The sequence below is a fragment of the Buceros rhinoceros genome, unplaced genomic scaffold (genome assembly GCF_000710305.1).
Source record: "Buceros rhinoceros silvestris isolate BGI_N320 unplaced genomic scaffold, ASM71030v1 scaffold35845, whole genome shotgun sequence".
NCBI classification, from domain to species: domain Eukaryota; kingdom Metazoa; phylum Chordata; class Aves; order Bucerotiformes; family Bucerotidae; genus Buceros; species Buceros rhinoceros.
The window spans coordinates 13813-22883 of record NW_010414043.1 but is presented as its reverse complement, the minus strand read 5'-3'; positions in this window follow the sequence as shown (position 1 = coordinate 22883).

Here is a 9071-nt window from a genome sequence, read left to right as displayed (position 1 = left end):
GGCGGGTCACCCGCGGCTCCTGTGTCACTGCTGCACACCCTAACCTGCAAGTACCGATCCCTTCTCCTGCCATCTTTCTTAAAGGGAGGGTGGAGGGTTTGTCTGTCTGTGCCTCCCTCTTATGAGGGTTTTTTTCACTGCTCCCCTCCTCTGCGTATCTCAGACACCTCCACCTTCATCAGTACTTGTGTCCCCAAACCTGATAACAGCCCAGACACTTCAAAACTCAGCCGCTTCAGGTCTGAGCTCTCCTCTCTTGGACCCACACATCAGCTCTCCATTTGCTCACTCACTCTCCAATTATTTGGCTGCCTTTAAGCACTTGAAATGCCGTGTCCTACCTAGAGCTGTCAGATCCTGGTGCTTTCATATCCCGCTACAGCCACCATCTTTCGCTGTAACCCTCATGCAGGGCTGTACCCTTGGGATTTGCCCACCCCTGCACTTCTGCTGTCCCGGTGTACTTGGGCGCTTGCAGACACATCCAGCATCAGGTAGGTACATTGGTCCCAGTGTCTGGAAACTGCTGGAAACTGGCCAGTTGTGCCCAGTGTGCAAGACCAGTATTTGATGGTGCCTTCCCTGGACAATATCTGATAAGCCATCAATAATAGCCCAGCCTTTTTGATGCAGGAGGAAATACTGGCATTGGCAGGCACTAGCGGGAGCTCTGCCCTGCTCAGCTGTGCAGAAACTGCTGGAAGTGACAGCAATGCCTTGGGCAGCTGCACCAGGGCAGACAGCTCATCACAGACGCTCTTGAGGAGCAGAGTGACCCTCGCAGAGCTGGAGAACCACTTTGGGAAAGGCAGGTAGTCATCGCAGCAACAGAGGCTGCAGGCAGGGATAAAGGCAGCAGCCGGCTTGATCACAAATCCTTCCACCCTCCAGGACAGGCTGACCAGCAAGGTCTGGCTGCGGTTCAGCAAGGGCAGCTGCAGGCCAGATAAGCCAGACATGAGCACTGCAGGTGGAGCAGCACCCAGAGGTCAAAGACAGCCTGAGCACTGGGGGCTAGGGGGATGTGCCCGTTTCTACTCAGGTTTCTGATACTGACAGAGAAAGAGAAGAACCCACAGGAAACCCAGAGAAATTCCAGTCAAAAACAAGATCCAGTGATGTGTTTTATATGAAGTGATGGGGGCCTTTCACCTCTGGAGCAAATTCCTCAGAGCAGTGGTAGATTTTCTGTCCCAGTGCCTTCAAATCCTGACAGGAGGCCCTTTGGGAAGGAGGGGTTTAGACAAAAGAAACCAGGAGAATTCCCTCAGTTACCAACAAGCCTACACCGAGTGACTGAACAGCTGCTTCTTGACTTAAAATCCCTCCCTGGCTGTGCTTGAGCTGTACAGCTCTTTCAGGTGTGACAAGCAGACCTGCCTCCAGTACGTAGCCTCCATGTGGGTGGGGACAGTGGGACAGCAACTCAGGTGGCTTCATAAACTGTCACAGGAACAGCCAGCACATGCACTCTCTCAACCTCACCATTTCTATCTGAGCGTCAAAGCACCTGCTAGAGCAAGAAAGAGGAGCATTTTTCTGCTCCTGACCTGCGTAAAGAGCACCACCAGTAGCCTGTCTGGGAAAAGTGCTTGACCCATGGGAGCAGTGCCTCAAACAGAGCAGTATTCTGGTTCACCAGCTATCTACAAAGTCTCTCACACAATTGTTTATGGGCTTTCTCCCCTTCTCTGGTCACGCCAGAAGGAAGACCCATGCGTCATCCTCCAAAGGACCTTCACCAGGATGACAGCAACTGTACCATAACCCCTGGGGCCAGATGCAGATGCCAATGCAGGTAGGACATATTTGCACTTCAGGCCCAGGGGCAGATACCAGTTGCGCACATGGAACCTCCTCTATTAGTCCTCCTCAAAAGTACCTCAGCCTTGTGAGCAGCTCAGTAAAGGCTCTCCCAATTAAGCCCGCATTTTCCCAGCTCCCCAAGGAAACCGGTATGCATAAGCTCATGAATGTGGGGTACTGCTTCAGCTGTTCATTCACTCATGCTGAAGGGCAATGACATGACTGAGAGCTCTTGTAGAAGTCCCCTGTGATGCCAGACCTCTAGGTAGGCCAGTGCATGCCTCAGGCAAACACATCGTAACAAACACCTCCAAGAAAATCCAGCCATCACACGTTTACTTCCACCCTGGACCACAGTTCTGTTCCCTCCACCTGGAAGCTTCCTGCCTACCAGTGATCTGACTCCAGCTCTAGAGCAGGAGGGATGAAGTTAACTCTGATGTATTTGAAATCCAGGGAACTTGAAGCAAATGTAGATCACAGTGGAGAGCCTTGAGTGGTCCATAGGTCCTGAGGATGATTTTTCATGTAGCACCATGCATGCAAGGCTCACGGGAGGAGTTCCATGACGGACAGAGAAGAGGGCAGATATTAGCCGGAACTGATGATACCAATGTACCCAGAAAAAGCCTTGCTGTTCTACAGTCCTGCACTTCCCTGTGGAAACTGGATATTACATCTCTGCCCAAATTCCAGCAGACATGATTCTTCTCTCAGCAGGAGGTAAGAGCTGGTGTCCTTAGCAGAGAGCTGAGGCAGGTAAAGACTGTTGCTCTGAGCACCATACGTACATGGTCTAGGAGACCACCGACTCAAGATCTGTGTGGACTGACGACATCTATCAGGCAAAGGACAGGGATTATTAATCTCTTCTTACATGTGAGAAAGGGAGGCTCAAACCCCTTGAGTTCAGTGCTGAAGCAGCATGGAAATACGCAGAGAAAAGACAAAGCTGGCAACAAGTTACAGTCTATAGGTGACAAAGCAGAGAGTGGAATAGGCAGGGAGCTAGTTCAAGCAAGTGCAGAGCACTTTAAAAGGGGCAAGTCTTGAGAAGAACTTTAAATTTGGCCACAAAGGATATTTTGGTCATTTTCTGGGCAGTCCTTTGAGGGCTGGCTTCATCTGAAGGTTATGAAATTTGTAGGTAAAATTATCTGTCCTCAATAGAGGTAGGCATGGCTAATCAGCTTGGTTTGCTAGTAGGACAATGGACAATGACTTCCCTATGGTACTTACATATCAACAAGAGCAAGAATGCTTATAAATGTAAACACTATGAAAGCCTAAACCAGCAAGTGACATAAGGCAAGAAATATAATCTTTCTTTCTAATATACCATGTGTAAGAAGTTAAAATTAAAAGCAGGAATTTATTAAATGGATAAAAACATGCAATGAAAATAAACATTGTTTAATAACAACTCACTAGAAGCTTCTCCCACCATTATTCTCACCAATTCTATCCGTAGTTGAATACACAAGTGTGGCAAGTACGTTGTCTTACCGAAGTCCAGCCTTGGGCAGTTTGCCAGATGAAGCTAAAGACATCAATACAGGCCTGCCTGTAACCTCACTGCAGTTATACTTTGTTAATGATCCACACACTTGGGTGTCAGTTTCCAGGATCAGATCCAAGAAAAGGCATGTTCTCATACTTGTGTACAAACTAGCATGAAAATGAAAGGTCCTATGCAGAGAGATGATGAGAACTTACTGCTCTATTGACATCAGCTTAGGGCTCCACTATGTTCCTTACATTCCTGGAAACTTTATGGTCCAGAAACACTGCTTTTGTTTATTTTTATTTCATTTGGGCAGTTCTTAGTGTCATAGGTTAGTTTGGGAAGATTCCTCCCCAAACAGCGTTGGGATTAGCCAGGCTTTGCTAGACCAAGCTGCCTTGGGGTTTTCCATTTGGTGTCTTCCTCACTCCTTCAGAAGCTGTTCCCTCATCAACTGCTCAGTAAGTTTGGCCGTCTGGGACCTGAGGGCAGTCAGAGCCACCAAAGCTATATTCCTCCTGGTAGCTTTCCTGTGTCCCTCAGGAAATGTACATCCGGCAATGTGACACCGGCAATGTGCACTTCGCCTCCACTCACAGGTAACCTTCTTTATGTCAGAAAAAAAGGAAGTCAGCATGTGGCAAGAGAAGAAAAACACCTTTCAGGTACTTCAGTCACTAAGCAAAACTCCCTTTCGTACGCCGGCTGTAAGCAGTAGGATCAAAGTGAGAGGTTTAGAGACAGACAGTGAGCTCAGGCAGTGAAGTCCCATGGTGTTAGATGTGGAAGGTCTAAGCGCAGTTCCAGCAGATGACAGAGCAGGATGCAAAATAGTTGCCCCAGGAAGGATTTGGACTGTTGCAGGCTCTGCAATAGCTGGGAAGGTGCTATCCTGGGCAGCATAAGCAGATGGAGCCTGGAGGCACAGGAGGTGAATGGGACCCAGCTCTTCCTTTCTGGGAGGCCAAGCCAGCTGTTAACCTGCAGCACCTCCACAGCTCCCAGCCTGAGCCAGGCCTGATCCACCTAGCCCATCAGTTCTGCCTCATTGCCTGCACGCAAACTCTTCCAAATGCTGCTGTAAACAGCAGGGTCTTGGAGAAGGCTGGAAGGTGGCACTGCTAAGGTTCACGGGCCACCTCCTAGCTCTCTCCTCTCCAAGCACAGCCACCTTGCCATGTGAAGGAAACCTTTGGCAGCCGGGTGACAGGGCTTGTTGAGCTTGGCTGAGTAATCCCAGCCGCTCCCATCACTGCAGCTGCATGCATCCTCGTTCTCCCAACCCAAGGATCGCTGCCTCGCTGAATCACCCCATTAAATTGCTAATATCTTATTGTTCTTTAAGATTTCGAAACTTGCTGCGAAACGTTTACAGATAATTTTTTTTTTGCCTGCAGTCACTGTGCCTAATGCCCAGTCATTGAGTGCCATATGTGTTTATATGCACTGCAATTTTCCACTTGATTACATTTTACCACAAACACTTTCATCCACTCCGCAAAGACAGCAGCAACACATCCATAACGTTCAGAGCAGCCCAGACAGACAGAGCCCAGACACAAGTGTCTCTGCTGGCCAGGGCACTTCAGAATTTGAGATTCCTAAATCCAACTGATCCAACCTCCAAATCTGAAGTCCCCAAGTGCACAAGCACCTCTGTCATCTGAAGGAACATGCAAAGTTCACTTTATGCCCCATCTTTCCCATTAAGATCCAGGTGCTGCGCTTAAGTCTGGAACAGGTGCACAACATGGAGATGCTTGCCAAGAACCAAGGATACCTCAGATTTTCCAGGAGACAGGGCATGACACTGGCCGCTGCAAGAATGCTTAGCACCTGAACCAGGAGCTGCAGAAATCCATAGGGACAGCAACAGCACAGCATGCAGCACAGACCAGATCCTGCACTCCTGAAAGCAGGGGCAAGGTCTTGTTCAGCCTCCAACTAACTGGGCACAATCCAGCTTGTTCAGCTCGTCACAGCTCCCGAGTGTAACACCTTCCCATCCACAACTAGGCAAGTCCCCTTAACTCCAGCTGGCTCAGGAGCACAATCATGCTCATGCAACCAGGCCACAGCCTTCCAGGAGAGGATGGGCAACAGATGCACCTACACAGCAACAAGTGACATCCCCGCGTGAGCTCATTTATTTCACCAGTTCAGCACAACACTGAGGAGAGGACACAGGCTCAGCTGTAGTGGTAAGGCCCCTGCATTAGTGCACCAAGGCTCAACACTATGCTGATGTGGCAACGCTGCTCTGGTTCTGCAGTCAGACAGCTCTTCGATGTCCCACCCTCTCCGCTGCATGGTATGGACACTTGCTGTGGGGAAGTGAGAAGCATCTGCCACATGATGATCAAGAGCTCTCAATCCATTACCATCTACCTGAGCCTGCCTTACTGACCAGCTCTGCTGACCCACACTGGTGCAAGTTCATAACCCCAGAGACCAAAGAAAGTAGCCTACAATGTCCTGCCATGAAGGCTTCTACATAGAGAAATATGATAATCAGATACTTCCCTCATGTTCTGGGTTATCTGGGCTCTATAATTGTTTTATGGGGTTGGATGAAATGCAGCACATCAGGTGATGAGTTCTCTTGGGCAAGCCTATAGGATCATAGAATAATTTGGGTTGGAAGAGGCCTCAGGAGACCTCCTGCTTAAAGCAGGTACTATTAGACATGTTGGTCAGAGCCTTGGCAAGTCAAGTTAATATTTGTAAGGACAGGGACACTGCAGAATCTCTGGGAAAGCAAAGTTGCACTTAACAGGTGAAAGGAAGAGTGAGAACCCTCTGCTGCACAGTCTCAGGCTCCCCTTTCCATGGTTTAGCCTCAAAGACAGAAGATAGACAGCACTGTGTTCTCCTGCTGTTCATGGCTTGGGAGGGCAAAGACACAAGTTTGGTCACTGCAGTACTATGTAATTCAAAGCCCAGAGCACACACAACAGGCAGGAACCCTTAAAGACCTAGACCCCGCTAACACTGTTGGTAATTTAAAACAAGCTTTCTAGAATAGCCAGCATTAACTGCATTGGTTGGACTTAATTTCTGAAGATTTCATACTTCCCTCTGAAAACTCACAGCCCTGAGATAAACTGTTTAAGACCTCTGCCATGTTCCCTTCTTATGTTATACTCAAGAAAGAAATGTAACTACCTATTACTGGATGTAAACTGTCCAGTTTACCTTTCCTGCTGTTAATGAACATCTCCCATCCTTGACGGAACACATGGGAGCAAACATAACTACCCCACACTGGGGAACAGGCACTCTAGACATTAGTGGTTACCAGTCTGGAAGCCCAAAGCCAGCGTGAGGATCATTCTGGACATACGAGCACAAGCCTTCAGAAAGCAAGCCAGATCAGTAAGCCTAACTGCCAAGAAGGGCCACCGCTGTTCTGCCATGCATTAACATCCTCTCGTTCAATAACACTGCTCAGTACCACCTGCACAAAGTCAACGTTTCCTTGAGAGAAACACTAGTCTAGAGAAACTCAACAATGACCTCAGCAGAGGTAACAACCAAGACACAGGACAGTGTGTCTATGAGAGGAAGAGCATGCCGCCTTTCATCTGCTGGGAATTGCCTGTTCACTCTTCTTTAGTTTGAGTCTTCCTACCTTCCAGACATCTGATGAAGTCAGACTGCAAGGGGCAAGGATGTTTATTCCAGACAAGTTCATTGCCCTCCCTTTAGATTTAAGCTGTATCAGCTTTTAGGTCTGTACCTGAAGGGCAACCTTTTCGCAAGGAGAAAACACGAGGTGTAGGAGTGAGGCTGAGTTTTTCCGTAGCAACTTCACTGAACCCATCCAGCCAGCTGCTGAAACTGACTCTCACGCCTTTCATGCAGGGCAAGAGCTCAAGCTCATGCGGTGAATAGCAAGCAGTGATGTTCCATGAGGTGTGAGCTCCCCAGAGACAAGTAGGAGCTATCACCTGCCTAGCTTCTCCCAGAGGCATAGCTGCACTGAGCTGGCAGGGGGGTTGGCCTTGTATTGCTGCCTTCTCCCATCTCAAGGGGTGGTGACTTCAAAGCACAGACACCTCATTCCATCTGCCCTGCTCTTTGGCCTGTTTGAAGAGTTACATCAGTCATATTCCAGGACCGTTCACCCAGAATGAGTCTATTCAGTATCTTCTGGTCTCAGCTCAGGGCTTAGTTACTTGTTCAACAGGAACACAAGACTAGAGAGGATCCCTTGGGTCACTACATGCAGTCTCCTGCCTTATAATATTTGACCGCCTTATGCAAGATCTTTACATCACATTTCATCTGACTTGAGTGCATCATCTTCAACTTCTCTCTCTCCTCCTCTTCTGTAAATGTTGGTTACAATCCATTGCTCTGCACAAAGGGTCTCTAGACATCCCAGAGGCCCTCGGCAGAAGAGTTATTCCTGGGCCTCTCCTCCCCACTGTGGAGGATACCTGCTTTCCTGTTAAGAGGAAAAAGAATAAATCTGGAAGTATGGCAGTCCTTGGTTCTGTGCCAAGTGGAAGGAGAATGCTGTAAAGCTTGATTGGAGCAGATTAAAAAAATCCTTTTGGGGAACACCATGCACTCTGATCCATCCCATTTTTGCCCTAGTTAGGTGGCAGAGCATTTGCAATAGCATGTGCCCGAGAGCTCCCTGGTTGCAGGTGAATGGAAGGCATCCTCAGGACAACACAAGTTCAGAGACTCAGACGCAACTTCCTTTCTGTACAAGACAAAGAGGAGTTTCCCAGGAAGGCTTTCACATCCATCTGCAAAATCATCCCCATTCTTTTTCCCTTGATGATCCCAGCCTGCTCTTCTTTCTTTTCCGACAGCTTTTCCCTCCAGCCACTCTGTCGGAGGCTGATATTTTTCTGAGCAGCCTGATTTCTTCCCAACCGCCTTTGCTCTGAAACTGAGATTTGAAGGGGAGCCTGGGGAGGGAGAGAAGTGTGACACATTCAAGTGGTAGTGAAATGACATATTCATCACAGCTAATGGGGGCCCACATGGCACCCCAAATGCATGCTGCCCCACTGCCCGTTTCCCAGATGGCTCTGCTGGAGTTTCCCCCCTGCTCCCCTCCCTGCATTTCTGGTGGTGTCACTCCAAGTGAAGTGGCTGATCTGATTGGTGAGAGAACATGAGGGGTGTCAGAGAAGGTGCTCACAGACATTTCTTGGCCGCCTCAAGGAAATAAAGGCCATCGCCAAGCTTGTCAAAATGATTAATCGCTTACAGGGAATGAGGGGGGGGAGGGAAAGGGAGGGAAAAGGAAGGGGAGGAAGGAGAAGAGAAAGACAGATGGGATGGGAAGAGCTATAAACAAACAGCAAAAGCAGGAGACACAGGATAGCCTCTGTGCTGGGGAGGACGTGGATTGAAGGGGCCCCAGGCTGTGCTTGGTGTGAACTCATGGCAGAGAATGGGTCCTTCAGAGCCCTGAACTCCTCTTGGAGATTCCCAGCCGTGCTCACACCCCAGGTTTGCACAACCTCCAAACACAGGCTCAAAGAGCACTAAGGTCTGCTCTGCCAGAGCAGTGTCAGACCTGACAGCCCGAGTAACATGGCCCTGCAACCTCCCAGCTCTACCAATTTCTGCAGCTCACGTGAGCTGACAGACCAGAAGCTTACTACCTCAAATGCCAAGCAAGGCCTTACCTCCCCATACCCTCCAGCTCCGCAAGCCCGTAGTGGCTGGCATTTGACCTAAATAACCGCCAGCACCAGCAGCTGCCCGCATTTTTCCCCAGTTAAACACAGATGGG